This window comes from Amblyraja radiata, chromosome 1 (assembly GCF_010909765.2).
Source record: "Amblyraja radiata isolate CabotCenter1 chromosome 1, sAmbRad1.1.pri, whole genome shotgun sequence".
In the NCBI taxonomy this organism is placed as follows: Eukaryota; Metazoa; Chordata; class Chondrichthyes; order Rajiformes; family Rajidae; genus Amblyraja; species Amblyraja radiata.
In genome coordinates this window covers 101,412,456-101,429,679 of record NC_045956.1, presented here as the reverse complement: position 1 = coordinate 101,429,679, position 17,224 = coordinate 101,412,456, and the positions used below count along the sequence as shown (strand labels likewise).

General features: G+C 41.6%; 1 protein-coding gene across 14 annotated transcripts in view; it reads left to right on the top strand.

The window, feature by feature from the left end:
* Positions 1-17,224, top strand: part of rbm47 (RNA binding motif protein 47) — a 219,612-nt gene that overhangs the window by 103,915 nt on the left and 98,473 nt on the right. The window contains exon 1 of one of the 14 annotated variants that reach the window (XM_033027524.1): positions 16,552-16,669. The exons of the other annotated variants lie outside the window; for them this stretch is intronic. The gene's annotated coding sequence lies outside the window, so the exon portion shown is untranslated. Of the gene's footprint in view, positions 1-16,551; positions 16,670-17,224 lie in introns of those variants that run through there. 14 annotated transcript variants of the gene reach the window in all.

Genomic DNA, 17,224 nt, shown 5'->3' with positions numbered 1-17,224 from the left:
AGATTGTTGCACTAATAGGTTTAACGGAATTTCAGTAGCACCATAAAATGAATTTATGCTGTATAATCTTACAATTTTACTCATAATCCTGTAATTATAAATAGGCATTTTAGGAGGAAAGTCATTAAAAAAATCCTTTCATGGACAGCATCGCAGAAATATACATCTTTCAGCTTAGATGATTTTAGATTCTCAGTCAAATAAATCTTCCAAGATTGCGATCAATAGGTTTTGATGGTGACGTTAATAAGGGATTTGGTGCCGAGGCATGTTAAATAGGACTGCTACACAGATTGGACATGATATGAATGAATGCAAGGAGCAAATGGGCTACTATTTCAATTCCTCATCCTACAACCAGGGGCTGAGTTTAATGGGTGATTCACTGAGCTATTGCGAGGAGTGAGGAGATGTGGTTCTCAGCAGAGCAGGAAAGAGTAAGGGATCTGCTGAAGAAGCTCCAAGTTAGGGAAGAGTCTCGATGAGATGAATCAGGGAAAATTATTTTAATTGCTGATTAACTGATAACCGATGGGCATTATTTTCAGCTCAACACCAGTGGAACAAAAAGAATCACTCAAAGACAATACTTACTTGCAACATCTTTCAGACAATAATCACAATTTAATAATACCCTTCAACGTAACAAAAGATCTCAAGGTTCTTCACTTAAGTGACAGCCAAAAAACAAAAGTTAAAACTGAGCTGTGGGGAGATAGTAGGGAAGATTACCAGTCTGAAAACCATCTGTCCATGAGTAGAAACAAGGAACTACAGATGCAAGTTTACAAAAACAGACAGAAAATGCTCCATACATAATTTCATAAACATGCATGCATTCAACTGATTAGGCTCTAACAAAACAGAATTCTGTCCCTAATCTTCTCTGCCTCACTGCTTCTCCTTCCACAAAACCTACCTGTTGTGCCAAGAGTGTGTCACTGTCTCTAAAGTCTCTTTATTTTGCTCTGTGTTAACCTTTGTCTGACATCATCCCTGTCATTTACTTTAATAAAGGCGCTATGTAAGTACTGAAGAAGGGTCTCGACCCGAAAAGTCACCCATTCCCTCTCTCCAGAGATGCTGCCTGTCCCGCTGAGTTACTCCAGGATTTTGTGTCTACCTTCGATTTAAACCAGCATCTGCAGTTCTTTCCTACACTATATAAATCCATGTTGCCCTTGTTTAGGTGACCATGGTATTTTGCTCATCATTCAGATAAATGTGAACCGCAGCGATCTTTGCTTTGTTGAATTATACAGGGTTTCCTCAGTCTCTGTAGAAGATACAACCAGTAGTTACAATGTCACAATCCCTGACCTTAAAGCAACTGAGCATGTGAAAACTTATTGTTTCAAACAGAACCGACTGGAAATCTCCCTGCAATATGATTTCTACTGAATTTGCGCTTATTATTGTGGAACTGCCTCCTGAATTGTTCAGACGACAAAATTGATCACTAGACATGTTTACAAAGGGAAATAACAAACGTAGGGATATAGACAGGGAAGCAAAGCAAACAGGAGACTGGTTGAAGCCTAGCAGAGCCGAGCAGAAGGAACTTCTGCAAGAAAAGGAGCAGACAGGAAGACCAGCTGGAATATTGAACGGCCACCAATTGCTTGATTGATCAACAATTTTTTGATTTATTAACTGCTGAATTGAATGGTGAGACATGCTGCTTAACTTGTGACTGTGGGAGGATTAAACCATGACTTGAATGTCATTTTTCACTTTGTACCTACATGTGCAAAAGACAATACGTTGAGGTAATTATATTATTTGCTGTACATAGTGGGAGCTTTAAAAGAATAAGGCTGATTGTAAGCAAAGTAATAGTTTTGGGAGGTTTATCTGTGAAATGGAGATGACCATTCAATTCAGAAAGACATGTTGTCAATAATTTTATCCAAATATGAAACTAACATCTTGCTATGTACTTGCAAGGATGTTGCATGTAAATATTATCATCGGAGATGAACTTTACTATCAGTGAAAATTTCACGCAGAGAATCATTGGAATATGCCTGCGGATGTTGGTTGTGGACTGTAAAACAGAACAAGTAGTTAGTAAGGTGGACCTGAGCTGATTTGCTTGTTTTCTCCGGTAATCACCTTTTTTTCGGAAGCTGCGCTAATGTGTTTCACTAAATCAGGGTTAAGCACGCTTAGTGAAGAGGGACAATGATACTCATGATTGCCTTTTGTCCTTCACCATTTTTCTGCAGTTCATTGTGTCCTGGGCTGAGAGTCATATATTTTCATCGGAATACTGTTCCATGTCTTTGTCTTTGCTAGTTGTCTTAAATGTCATTAGGATAGAAACAGTCACCTAGATTTTAGGTAGCATTACATTTTATTGGTAAAGTTTTATTTTACATGTATTCCATAGTTCATGAATCTGCACATGCTCTGTAGGTTTAACATGGAAGTTGCTGGACATAGGTCCAAACGTAAAATGCACACTCAGTATGGGTCACTGATATGGAAACAGGACTTCTCTAAAATAATTGTGAACCCTGCAATGGCATTTTTTTTTCAAGGAAATCTGCCAGAGTGGATGCAAAGGTTGGATAGCATGGAAATAGTGTAATCAGGTGATCAGTTGTCAGCATGAACTCAGTGGGCCGAAGGACCTGTTTCCATACCATAGCTTTAAACTAAACTAAGAACCAATCTAAGAACCAGCCTGGTCTGGACATGAAATCTTTTTTATGTATTTGTTTTCTCTATAGATTGTGCATTTCCTACTGAATACTTAAAGAGGGTTTTATGTTTAGATATGCTGTTGTAAAATAATTTCATTTCTCAGAATCATAGACTATCTTTAATCGGACTTCACTAGACTTCATTTTGCACTAGAGGTTGTTCCCTTTATCCCGCATCTGTACACTGTACAAAGAATTTCACAGAGAGTTGTGAGTGTGTGGAATTCTCTGCCTCAAAGGGCGGTGGAGGCTGGTTCTCTGGATGCTTTCAGGAGAGAGTTAGATAGAGCTCTTAGGGATAGCGGAGTTAAGGATATGGAGAGAAGGCAGGAACGGGGTGCTGATTGTGGATGATCAACCATGATCACATTGAATGGTGGTGCTGGCTCGAAGGGCCGAATAGCCTACTCCTGCACCTATTGTCTATTGTCTATTGTCTATTGAATGATTGTAATCATGTACTGCCTTTCTACTTACTGGATAAGGCACAACAAAAATGCTTTTCAATGTACCTCGGTACATGTGACAATAAACTAAACTGAACTAAACTAGAATGAATCAGGGCAGAATGAAGTCATTTGGCCCATCGTGCCTGCACTGGTTCATTAAAATAACTTCAACAGTTCCACCTCTTTTCACTTTTCCCTAATTCCATTAAATATTTACTCAATTACTATTTGAAGGTCATCATTAAATCTTCCTCCTTCATCGTTTTAGATATTGCATTACACACTATGTTATTAGCTTTCCCTCATTTGCCAAATCTTGGTCAATTAATTGAAAAAACTGCATGGCATTTTGTCGCTGTTCCTCAGGACAATTTCCCAGGCCCAATCTCCTTCAGCTGCTCTTATGCAGCCTTGCAGCCTACGTAATGTCAGAAGGGATTGTTTGCATATGATTGCACAGTGTTCAGTTCCAGTTGTAGCAGTTCGCCAGATAACAACGCAGTTCAAAGTCAACATTCAGGCCTAGGCTGATAAATTGCAAGTAAAATTTGCCTCATAAAAGTACCAGCAATGGCCATCCTCCATAAGACATCGAACCGACTCCCCTTGTTACTTCACAGTGTCAGCATTAACTTTCATTTAGTAGAAATGTGGCTCAACCTGCCACATATGTACTGCAGTCACAAAAGGAATTGTGTTCTATGGGGAATTACTTGTCTCCTGAAGCCCTAAGCTTATTCACCATCTACAAGGGTGGCACAGTGGTGCAAGGGGGTGGTACAGTGGTGCAAGGGGGTGGTACAGTGGTGCAAGGGGGTGGTACAGTGGTGCAAGGGGGCGGCACAGTGGTGCAAGGGGGTGGCACAGTGGTGCAAGGGGGCGGCACAGTGGTGCAAGGGGGTGGCACAGTGGTGCAAGGGGGTGGTGCAAGGGGGTGGCACAGTGGTGCAAGGGGGTGGCACAGTGGTGCAAGGGGGTGGTACAGTGGTGCAAGGCTGTAAGTCCAGGTAACATCCTAGTGAATCTCTTCTGCGCCCATTCTAATTTAAGGACATCCTTCCTATAGCTGGGTGACCAGAACAGCATACAATATTCCAATTTTGATCTTGCCAATGACTTGTACAGCTGCATTATAATATTCCAACTTTGTATTCAATACCCTTTCCAATGAAGGCGAGCATGCCAAATGCCTTCTTCACCACACTGTCCAGCTGACTTGCCACAGTTAGGGAATCATGCCACTGTGTATTTCTCTGTTCTGCAATAGACAATAGACAATAGGTGCAGGAGTAGGCCATTCGGCCCTTCGAGCCAGCACCGCCATTCAATGTGATCATGGCTGATCATCCCCAATCATTACCCCGTTCCTGCCTTCTCCCCATATCCCCTGACTCCGCAATTTTTAAGAGCCCTATCTAGCTCTCTCTTGAAAGCATCCAGAGAACCCGCCTCCACCGCCCTCTGAGGCAGAGAATTCCACAGACTCACCACTCTCTGTGAGAAAATGTGTTTCCTCGTCTCCATTCTAAATGGCTTACTCCTTATTCTTAAACTGTGGCTCCTGGTCTGGACTCCCCCAACATCGAGAACATGTTTCCTGCCTCTAGCATGTCCAAACCCTTAACAATCTTATATGTTTCAATGAGATGCCCTCTCATCCTTCTAAACTCCACAGTGTACAAGCCCAGCTGCTCCATTCTCTCAGCATATGACAGTCCCGCCATCCCGAGAATTAACCTTGTAAACCTACGCTGTACCTTCATGCTTACTGATGTACAAGGACCCCAGATCCCCAGATCCCATTGTACTTCCCCTTTTCCCAACTTGACGCCATTTACATAATAATCTGCCTTCCTGTTTTCGCTACCAAAGTGGATAACCTCACATTTATCCGCATTAAACTTCATCTGCCATGCATCTGCCCACTCCTCCAACCTGTCCAAGTCACCCTGCACTCTCATAGCATCCTCCTCGCAGTTCACACTGCCACCCAGCTTTGTGTCATCTGCAAATTTGCTAATGTTACTTTGAATCCCTTCATCCAAATTATTGATGTAAGTATGTAGCCAGCATGAGAAGTTGGTGGGGGATGGTTTTTGCTGCCTCCATTACTGCCTCCATCATTTTTATGAATCCCAAAATAAATTCTAAGGAGTCATCTAGCCTTGTTATAGAGCAGCTGATCAGAGACAATGACAAAACCATAAATAACAGAGAGGTGGAAATCCCCAGAGGTTCCACACCCCAAAGAAACTGAATCTTCATATTGATGTGATGCAAGTTGTGTAACCTTTCAAAGAGGAGCAGTTATTTAGAGTCTCAAAAATTCTAAATATTAATAATATCCTTGGAGTAAAATAAAGATACCACAATGGGAGATTGGAGTTTCCCCAAGATTCTGATATCCTCCTGCCAGGCTGTGCTGGAAATTAGCAGAAGCCATGAAGAGACAGAAGAGTCTGTAGTGGGTTCCTGTCAGATGTAGTGTGAAACAACGTCCATGTATTTTCTAATCCAACATGAGATGGTACAAGGCATGACTAGTATTTTACAGATGGCACTAAAGTAGGTCGGCACAGTGGCACGATGGGTAGAGCCACTGCCTCACAGCACCACTCAGGTTTGATCCTGACCTCAGGTGCTGTCTGTGTGGAGCGTGTACGTTCTCCCTGTGACCTCATGGGTTCACTTTCCTCCCACATCCCAAAGACATGCAGGATTTGCAGGTTAATTGGCCTCTTGTAAAATTGCCCTTAATAAGTAAGGAGTTAGAGCTAGTGTGAGCAGGTGATTGATGGTCAGTATGGATGGTGGGCCAAAGGGTCTGTTTCCACATTGCATCTTTAAACTAAATGAAACAAAGTGGTATCATGGACAATGAAGATGGTTATCAAAAATGACAGTCAGATCTTGATCAGCTGGCAAGTGGAATGAAGAATGGCTAATGGAGATGGTAAATATGAGGTGTGGAATTTGGAAAGTCAAATCAGGTCCGGACATTCACAGTGAATGTTAGGGCCCCGGGGAGGTTGTTGGTGGAGGAATCTAGAAGTACAGGTGTAAGGTTCCCTGAAATTGGTGGTCACAGGTAAATAAGGTGGTTACCTACCTGTGACACCAATTTCCCCCACCTCCCCCTCCCCTTTCTTCGCCCCTCCCCCTCTCCCCTGTATCCCACCAGGATTCACACCTATTTCTCCCATCCCCCTCTACCTATATTCATTCCACTAGTTTCACCATTTGCAACTCTTCAATCCTTTTGCATCATATCATCTGATTTTTCATCTCCGGACTTTGCCCAACCATCTGCCTATCAACCAACCTCCCCCTCCTCACCTGCATCCACCTATTTCCTGCCAGGCTTTGTCCTGCCCCTCCTTTCTTTCAACTTCTCTTCCCCTCCCCGACAATTAGTTGTGACCCAAAATGTCACCTATCCACGTTCTGCAGAGATGTTGCCTGACCCGCTGAGTTACTGCAGTACTTAGTATCTTTTTTTATAAACCAGCATCTGCAAGTCCTCATTTCTCTAGAATTGGGACGGTATGTTACAGTTGTACGAGACATTGGTGAAGCTGCATTTGGAGTACTGTGTTCAGCTTCCACATAACAAGACCAACATCATGTATTCTGGTAGATGATAAACTTGGTGAATGTCTCACTTTGGTTTGCCTTCCTTGTTGGTCTTCCAGTACAATGAGATACTGTATCTGTAAGTGACTGCTGTTGATCAGTGTGCACTAGCTGCGGGAGTACTCCTGCACTAGCTGCGGGAGTACATACTGAGGGATGTACTAAAGTTTGGTACAGCCAATTAAATGGTTTTGTGGAGAAGGACTGCAGCCTACGGACTGCAGTCTGAAGAAGGGTCTTGACCCGAAATGTCACTCATTCCTTCTCTCTAGAGATGCTGCCTGTCCCACTGAGTTACTACAGCATTTTGTGTCTACCTGCAGCCTAACCTGCTGCCATTAGACATTGTTGGGATAAGCCTTGTAGAGAGGCTTCTCAAATGCTTACATTTTGTATTGCCCAAGGAGGTCACATGAGTGGCAATGATACTTTATTTGCAGACGGTGTTAACACTACAGATGAATATAACCGATAACACTGAATGTATAAACACACTATAAATATAACGAAAGCTATGCACTGTTTTCACATATTTCTTGCATATTTTTTTGAATAAAATTTACTTTTGAAATTTAAAAAACTTCAATATCAGCGCACAATGTAAATAACTGTGATCGGAACTTCTCAGGAAATTTGTGACGTCTGTGTGCATGTGAGTGTTCTTCAGCAGTGCTTCAGCTTAACGATTTGACCTTGATAAAAAGCTGTAAATGGCAGGAATCTAGACATACGTTCCAAAGACATACAGATTTGTAGGATAATATACTTATGTCAGAAAGAGAGGATAGGTAATTGGCAGATGTGATAGTAGCAAAGGGATTAGAGAGACCCAGTGCAGGTGGATTCTTGAATGAGAAGCATTCCGCTTTGTCACTGAATGTAAAGGAGACTCGTGAACTGGGAGCAATTCCTTCAAAATACAAAGTGGAAAGAATAATAATGAAAGTGTTCCAGAAAAAGTAGGCTTCTGGTACTCATTAATTGATCATTCAAACCCATTCCTTCCTCTTTCCGCTCCTCTGTAATCTCCCTTCTGCACGGTTCTTCCGTAAACCAGGGTACTGTCAAATTCTCCTCCACTTCATTGCGGACATTGGTCTTTGTCTCTGGAACGGTTCCGCTATAATGATGATAACTATATTCTTCAATGTATCCTTCCCTTCACTCTACCTATTGTACTTGAATTTGGCTTGATTGCATTTATGTATAATGTTATCTGAAGAAGAGTTTCGGCCCGAAACGTTGCCTATTTCCTTCGCTCCATAGATGCTGCTGCACCCGCTGAGTTTCTCCAGCATTTTTGTGTATCTTCGATTTTCCAGCATCTGCAGTTCCTTCTTAAACAACATGTTATCTGATTTAATTGGACAGCATGAAAAACAAAGATTTTCACTGTATCTCGGTATATGTGATCATAATAAAACTAAACCTAAATTGAGAGTCCATGTCTAGAGGCAAGAAAGGTAAAATACAAAATTCAGAATCTGATTGCTTAAAAGTGAAGGAAGGACAAAAATCTGAAGCAATGTTGTCATAAGTTCATAAGTGATAGGAATAGAATTAGGCCATTCAGCCCATCAAGTTTATTCTGCCATTCAATCATGGCTGATCTATCTCTCCCTCCTAAATCCATTCTCCTGCCTTTTCCCCATAACCACTGACACCTGTACTAATCAAGAATCTATCTATCTCCACCTTGAAAATATCCACTGACTTCTGTGGCAAAGAATTCCACAGATTCACCACCTTCTGACTAAAGAAATTTCTCCTCATCTCCTTCCTAAAAGAAGTTCCTTTAATTCTGAGGCTATGACCTCTAGTCCTTGACTCTTCCACTAGTGGAAACATCCTCACCACATTTACTCTATCCAAGCCTTTCATTATTCTGTGTGTTTCAATGAGGTCCCCCCTCATTCTTCTAAACTCCAGTGAGTACAGGCCCTGTGCCGACAGATGCTCATCATTAGTTAGCTCATCAAAGTTAGTCAAATAAGAATGAGAACAGAAAGGCACATTGACCCATAGATGCTGCCTCACCCGCTGAGTTTCTCCAGCATTTTTGTCTACCTATGATATAATGACCAATGTTTTTGAAAAATAAGTCAGGGAAGGAACCTGTGTTGGTCAAAAATTAATGTATTAATGCATCCAACAAAAAGATAAAGTGTAGCCAGAACCATTATGGATTCCATACAAAATCTTTCAACTGGAAGAAATGTGTGGAGTGAAGGAGAAAAGTTATTTCAAGTGAGAATAAGTCGAGTCAGGCAGAACAAATGCTAATGTGGACGTTGAGCCACTGTTCCAGGAATAAAGCAGAAAGTCATCCAGCATCACTGGTGTGAGCCAACAGGGCACCAACTCTGTGTAGTCATGCTATTCATTTGACATCGAGTCAGGAGGAATCAATAGGTGGGGTGGCACAGTGGCGCAGCGTAGAGTTACTGCCTTATCGCACCAGAGACCCAGGTTTGATCCTGACTACAGGTGCTGTCAGTATGGAATTTGTATGTTCTCCATGTGACCGCTTGGGCTTTCTGGAGGTACACTGGTTTCCTCCCATATTCCAAAGACATGCAGGTTTGTAGGTTAATTGGCTTCTGTAAATTGTTCCTAATTTGTAGGTAGACCTAGTGTACGGATGATATGGCTTACATGGACACTTTGGGCCAAAGGACCTGTTTCCACGCTGTATCTCTAAAATATTTTTAAAATATCCTTTAAGCAAGTGTTAATAAGAGAGAAACCATTATTTTCCTTCCAACCACAAGCTCCATTTCCCAGATCATGACTTTTTTCTTGGTGCACGGTCTTGATTTCAAGCATTCACAGACTTGACATGTCTACATGACCACTTTACATCTTTATATTGTGTTTATGCAGATACCTCCTGCTGGTCCACCTTGATTCCCATCCCAGCTCAGCTCCTTCTGAAACCCTCTAAACACTTATGTAATTCCCTGTGGATTCCTATAAATAAATAGTTGTCTTCCTTATTCCACCGTTTATAAACATAAGAACTGTTGACTGCATCCTAACTTACAATACATACACCCATCATCCTTATGCGTGCTAACCAAGATTGGAACACAAGCATAAATTAGTTCAATTTCATCCTCACATTGAAGCACTTCATGGCTTCTCTGGGTCTGTTATCTTCTCTTCATTCCAAAAGGCATTGATTTGCACCAACTTTGAGTATGCACTCTCACTTTATCATACCGAGGTAAGGTCTGGAATCCTCTCTTTCCTCCTTTGAAACACTATTTAAAACTTACTTATTGGACTAAACATTTAGTGATCAGTATCAAATATGGCTAATTACACTTCGGTGATATGCATGGAAATCTCTTACTTTTGTTTAGGACTATATACAGGACAGTTGCTGATGAGGAAAAGGAAACAAATTTTGCCCTTTCTAACCTCTTAATTTTTTGTTTTGGAGTGAGAGTAATATCATATTCCAATTTCTCCAAGCAAGGACTTCTGCTTTGCTTTGCACAAAACAAGATCTTCTGCCATTGACAAAGAAAATGAATCACACAACTGTAAAACTTATCTTTTCTTTTGCAATATGGAAACATAGAAACATAGAAAATAGGTGCAGGAGTAGACCTTTCAGCCCTTCGAGCCCGCACTGCCATTCACTGCCAGATGGCTGATCATCTAAAATCAGAACCCCATTCCTGCTTTTTCCCCATATCCCTTGATTCCGTTAGCCCCAAGAGCTAAATCTAACTCTCTCTTGAAAACATCCAGTGAATCGGTCTCCACTGGCTTCTCTGGCAAAGAATTCCACAGATTCACAACTCTCTGGGTGGAAACGTTTTCCTCATCTCAGTCCAAAATGGCCTACCACTTATTCTTAAACTGTGACCCCTTGTTCTGGACTCCCCCAACATCGTTGGTCACGTGTACCGAAGTACAGTGAAAAGCTTTTGTTGCGCGCAAACCTGTCAGCGGAAAGACTACACATGATTACAATTGAGCCGTCCACAGTGTACAGATACAGGATAAAGGGAATAAAGTTTAGTGCAAGGTAAAGTCCAGTAAAGTCCGCAGTTCCTTCGTACACATGATAACGTGTTATACAGACAGTGAAACTCAGGAGGACGACTAAGGTTTGGGAGGGACAGAGAGAGAGGGGATGCAAGGGTTACTTGAAGTTAGAGAAATCAATATTTGCAAAGGAAGGAACTGCAGATGCTGCTTTACAACAAAGACAGGCACAAAATGCTGGAGTAACTCAGCGGGTCAGGCAGCATCTCTGGAGAACATGGACAGGCGACGCTTCACTGGGTGCTGGAGTAAGTCAGCGGGATAGGTCAGCATTTCTGGAAGAAATTGAATGAGTTACATTTTGGGTTGCGACCCTTCTTCAGAGTCAGGAGAGAAGGATATGGAAGGGTAAGGTGCGAAAATGACATCAAAGCAGACGATGGTAAGGAAATGTAGAATGGTTCATTGTTAGCTGAGGGGAAGGTGACAACAAGGATTACTATCAGTAAAATTAATCAAAATATTTACTCTTAAAAATCCTGTGGGGGAAATATATTTGTCTTTGCGAGTCTAAAAGTCTAACCCCTCTCTTTTCCCCATGACAATAGTTTTATAATGAGTTTTTCCATATCATGAGGTTTCTAAAGAATGCAACAACCATGTTATAGCGGAACTACCCTGTATGCACACCCACATTAAGACAACCAATATATCTCCTGTACAATTAGACCGCATAAGAACATTGAAAAATAGGAAACATTAGAAATTCTGAACTTAAAATGGATTCTTAGCACATACCTATTTTAACATCCACCTACCTTTTTGCTTTTAATACATGTAGCACTGCCCGAAGAAAAAGCTCATCAAATTCCACTTGCAACTTTTCTAGAGAATAAAACTGGTCCATCTCGATTCCATGTTCTTTGTGGAAAATTGCAAACTGAGCCCAGTGATCAATTCCATAACAAAGTGTTCCCCTGATCATCTGGCCAATGTAGGAGTCATTTCGTCGAAGAGTCTTGTTGGGTGCAGAAGAATTTAGACAGGTTAACTGCCATTGGTTCAGAGTTTAGTTTAGTTTAGAGATACAGTAAGGGAACAGGCCCTTCGGCCCATCGAGTCCGCACCGACCAGCGATCCCCATTACACAAGCACACTCTACACACTAGGAATAATTTATTATTTTTACCGAGGCCAATTAACTGACAAACCTGTACGTTTTTGGAGTGTGTGAAGAAACCAGAGCACCCGGGAAAAATCCACGCGGTCACGGGGAGAACATACAAACTCCGTATCAAACCCAGGTCTCTGGCGCTGTTGGGCAGCAACTCTACCGCTACGCAATCGTACCACTGACCATAAACTTAAACTCTCATATGAATGTTTGCAAGCAAATGGGTGTCCATAAAGCTTTGACTGTTAATATGTCTGCAACATTATATATTGGAAGCTTGCAGAAATTACAAAAATGGCTGTCGTGAATTTTCTGGTAAATTATAGGCCGTTATAAGTTTAGTCTTCTGGTCTCATCTTTAGTTGCTCTATACCTTTTCAGACTCTCATCAAAGGTAGAGTGCATTTCAAGGACACCCAATCATAAGAAATATCAGATTATTTTAACCCTGTATTGGTATTAGTATTGATTTGTTATTGTCACTCATACTGAAATATGGTGCTCTTGTAGCAGTAGTGCTCACCTAATAATACAAGAAATCGGTCGCTACAGATGTTAGAAATCTGAATAAAAATGAAGAAACTGCTGGACACGTCTATTAGACCAGCTTCTTACCTTGAGAACTGTAGAATATTTATTTAAAAGAAAACAGAACAAAGGAAAAATGAATAAAACACATGCATACTATTCTAACTTAATACCAGTATGTTCTGTCTGCACCTTGTGCCCTCTTCTTTCACGCATTTGAATTTTACTTTTACCTTCTAAATTGCCTGGCTTTCATCTTTTATTCTCTAAGGGTTTCTTTGCAAGAGGCCCTTTCTTCACAGTCCAGCTGACAGCCCATGTGAGTGCTGCTATCCAGTTATGTTTTTGCCCTAGCTTATGCTGTGAGATAAATAGACAATGGATTGTTTACCATTAATCCTCAGGGACTTTAATATACATTTGGGGCAAGTTTGGTTCTGAATTTAACAAAACTCTTTTGGATGTGATCTAATCAAGAGTTTATCTTATTGAGTTCCATTGTAGGTTGTGGGATGCTGAAGGGGTTGGGTTGGCGTGTTAATTTAATTTGTTTGAAATGTAAATAATTGGAGCCTGCAAAGGTTCACAATGAGATAAAAGAACTTTAATATAATGGAACTTTGGTAATTGCAGTAAAGGTAATTGACCATTGTATTGCACATAATGTTGAGATTGAGATAGGGAGGTTTGTGATTGGAAGGGTATGTCATGCTTCCATGTCATGGTAATAATACAGGTTAGAAGTCCCATATTTGATTAGTGTGAGATGTAAATGTTCAAGGCCATGTCAGTGGCAAGGATCTCATGTACTGTAAACCCACTTCAGATAATGTAATGTGTAGGAAGGAACTGCAGATGCTGGTTTACATTGAAGACAGACACAGAATGCTGAAGTAACTCAGCAGGGCAGACAGCATCTCTGTCACCCATTCCTTCTATCCAGAGATGCTGCCTGTCCCGCTGAGTTACTCCAGCATTTTGTGTCTATCTTCAGATAATGTTTCACTGGGCCGGCACGATGACACTGTAGGTAGTGTAGTTGACTCAGAGCCGCAGAGATCCAGTTCAATTCTGATCTCTGTTGCTTTGCAGGTTCTCCCAGTGATCACATGGGCTTCCCCTGGGATGTTTTGTTCCTCCTATATCTGACAGATATGGAGACACAAGAGACTGAAGATGCTGGAATCTTCAACAAGGTGTTCAGTGGGTCAGGCAGCATGTCTGAAGGTAAAGGGACAGACACAGTTTTGGGTTGGTCCATTTTGAAAAATCGAGATCTGAAAATTCACTTACATCTTGCAATGATTTTATGCACAAAGCAACTGAATGGAAATGCTTGATCACGAAATGTAATCAGTGTTTTCGAGTGCACAAGGGGCTAAATGTGTAACTAATTGACTGTGTGCATGATGTGCCTTTGCGTAGAGGCTACTGTGCAAAATGTAGTGATATCAATCAGCGGGGAATGCAAGAGCGATATCATTGTCACAACAATGGACCACAGTGGAGAATGTACACAGTTCCCAACAATAACAATAAACCAGAACAGAAGGATAGAGGCCAGCTCCAATGTCAATTAAAAGGCTTGTCCTTTCCTGAGCTACTGTTGGTAGGTCCAGCCACCTTCTCCAGCGGACAAGATAATTCCAGATCCAGCGTTTCCATGTAAGGCTGCCTCCTTTCATTGAGGGTTGTCCCCTTCTGGTCAATGCTGACCCTACAGGTCCATTTCCACCAACATGACTCCTGATGTTGCATCAAAATTGTGTAACTATCTCAAAAGTCCCCAATTCATATTTACTAAAAGAGTCCATCCCCACAGCCACGGAGGAACTGCTTCACTGTGAAAGCCATTTTTCCATCTGCTGCACTATTTATTGCCTCCAGTGGCCTGCTGCCTTTTAGTTTACCTAGCAGAATATTCAAACATTGCATCAAATTTAGGAACATCATAGAATTAGGAATTAGGAAAGAGAAAAAAAGGGGGCATGTGATAGCTTTGGCAATGAGGTAAAGGGGAATCCTAAGGGACTCCTCAAGTGCATTAAGGCAAAAGACCTAACTAGAGTGAGAATATGGCTGGTTAAAGATCAATAAGGTCAACTATGTGTGGAGCCACAGGCGATGGGCGAGGCATTAAGATGCTGAAGGACTTAAAATGCATTAAGTAGATAAATTCCCAGGACCTGATCAAGTGTAGCCGAGGATAATGTAGGAAGCCAAGGAAGAAAATGTGGTGCCCCAGCAAAAATAATTGCATCCTCAAGTCACAGGTGAGATGCTGGAAGACTGGAGCCTTTATTTAAGAAAGGCGACAAGGAAAAATCTAGGAACTGCATACCAGTGAGCCTAACATCAGCGATGGGTGAATTATTGGAGGGGATTCTGAGAGACAGAATCTACATGCAATTTTCAAAGGGCAAGGAATCCTGTGGTGGGGGGGGGGGGGGGGACACACGCTGACATAAACTATTCTCATTGGTGAGTGTGGAGGAGTGTGACATTATTTATTTGTGTATATATTTTAAAAAAGATTTTTTTGAGCGTGAGAACTTCTGTCATCAGTGTGAGAATTTCGTCAAATGCGTGAGTCTCACGCTCAATGCGTGAGAGTTGGCAGCCCTGCAAATAAAAATAAAAATGCTGGAGGATCTCATTCGGTCAGGCAGCTTCTGTAGAGGGAAAGAGATAAACAACAGGTCAAGATTCCAGCACCTGCAGCCCCCTGTGTCTCCATTCTTCCGAGTAATATGTTGTAGCCTGATTTCATCACAAGTTGTCATTTCTCCCCAATAATTCTGTTTTCTTTGTTTACTTTTACGTGATTAACTGACATTTACCTCATTTACTTCATTATTACTTTAAGTATTTTACGAATCTCTTTCCTCTGTTGACCACCTTCCCGACTGGTCGCTTGTGTTTAAAGATCTTTAATGTTTCTTTACTCTAATTACCTACATGTGTGAATTGGTGCTGGTTTAGACAACCCCCACCTCGGGGCCTGGCTTCACAATGAGATGTATGCTAATGCAACCTGATAGTGGACTTCTGGCTTAATTCCTGTCTCTCTCTCTCTCTCTCTCTCTCTCTCTCTCTCTCTCTCTCTCTCTCTGTTTCTCTCTCTGTCTCTGTCTCTCTCTGTCTCTGTCTCTGTCTCTGTCTCTGTCTCTGTCTCTGTCTCTGTCTCTGTCTCTGTCTCTCTCTCTCTGTCTCTCTCTGTCTCTGTCTGTCTCTGTCTCTCTCTGTCTCTCTCTGTCTCTTTCGCTCTGTCTCTGTCTCTCTGTCTCTGTCTCTGTCTCTCTGTCTCTGTCTATGTCTCTGTCGCTGTCTCTGTCTCTCTCTGTCCCTGTCTCTCTCTGTCTCTCTCTGTCTCTCTCTGTCTCTGTCTCTGTCTCTGTCTCTGTCTCTGTCTCTCTGTCTCTCTCTGTCTGTCTCTGTCTCTGTCTCTGTCTCTGTCTCTGTCTCTGTCTCTCTGTCTCTCTCTGTCTCTCTCTGTCTCTCTCTGTCTCTCTCTGTCCCTGTCTCTCTCTGTCTCTCTCTGTCTCTGTCTCTGTCTCTGTCTCTGTCTCTGTCTCTGTCTCTGTCTCTGTCTCTGTCTCTGTCTCTGTCTCTGTCTCTGTCTCTGTCTCTCTCTGTCTCTGTCCCTGTCTCTCTCTCTCTGTCTCTCTCTGTCTCTGTCTCTGTGTCTCTCTGTCTCTCTCTGTCCTTCTGTCTCTGTCTCTGTCTCTCTGTCTCTCTCTCTCTCTCTGTCTCTGACTCTGTCTCTCTGTCTCTCTCTCTCTCTCTCTCTCCGTCTCTGTCTCTCTGTCTCTGTCTCTCTCTCTCCTCCTTTCCCATGGGCTGCCCAACCTCCAGAATGTGAATACTGAGTCAATGCTTTCACCCATCAAACCATGTTGGCTGATTCAGACCTCTTTAGGACGTTATATGTACATGATAAATGTCCAAATGTGATCCTTTTTGACATCTCAGTGGTAAAGTCTCTTCATAAGGCTACAACGAGTGATTGATAGGTGAAGCCTAATAAGGTGGCACCTCCCCTGTTTTACATTTAGGTAAACAAACTAGTACCAAAGCATTTCAGTTCCCAGCGCTGACTGATCAGGGTTTCACTGTGTAGACTTGAAGAGAGATCCAATATTTTAACAGATTTCTCAGAGGAAGTCCAGCCTACACAGGTATGAATTTTACAATTACTGTGATTTCAAGTGATACTTTCATTGGCATCTCCACCAAACGTAATTGATTCAAATGCAGTGAGTGTTTCACAAACCTAATATAGCCTTGTTGTTAGGTTGTTCAGTAGTACTGTCCGTTGATTTGAAGAAAGGTATTTCATTTTTTGTTTTTGGCAAACTTTACTCTTTAAAGTAAGTTCGAAAATGAATGCAAAAGGTTAGTACTATTGAGCGGACGGCATTTAAATTCTGCTTTAATGCTGACGAAAGTGATTCCATTGATTGAAATGAATCCACATCCTTCTATGAAACAATACTTTTTAAATATCTATAAAATATATTTTCTGCCATAGATTGTAACTGTGCGTTCATGTGGTAAAATGCTTAAAACATTCACATTGTTGACAAGCCTGATGTCAACACACCTTGGTCTCTTACTAATTTTTTTGTAATATCACTATATTTTCCCTTCAAGTTTCACTGCACCACCTAACACCAATTATAATTTTGCTCCTTTCCTAAATAAAATCCTTGTCTTTGTCAGTTAGATCTGTT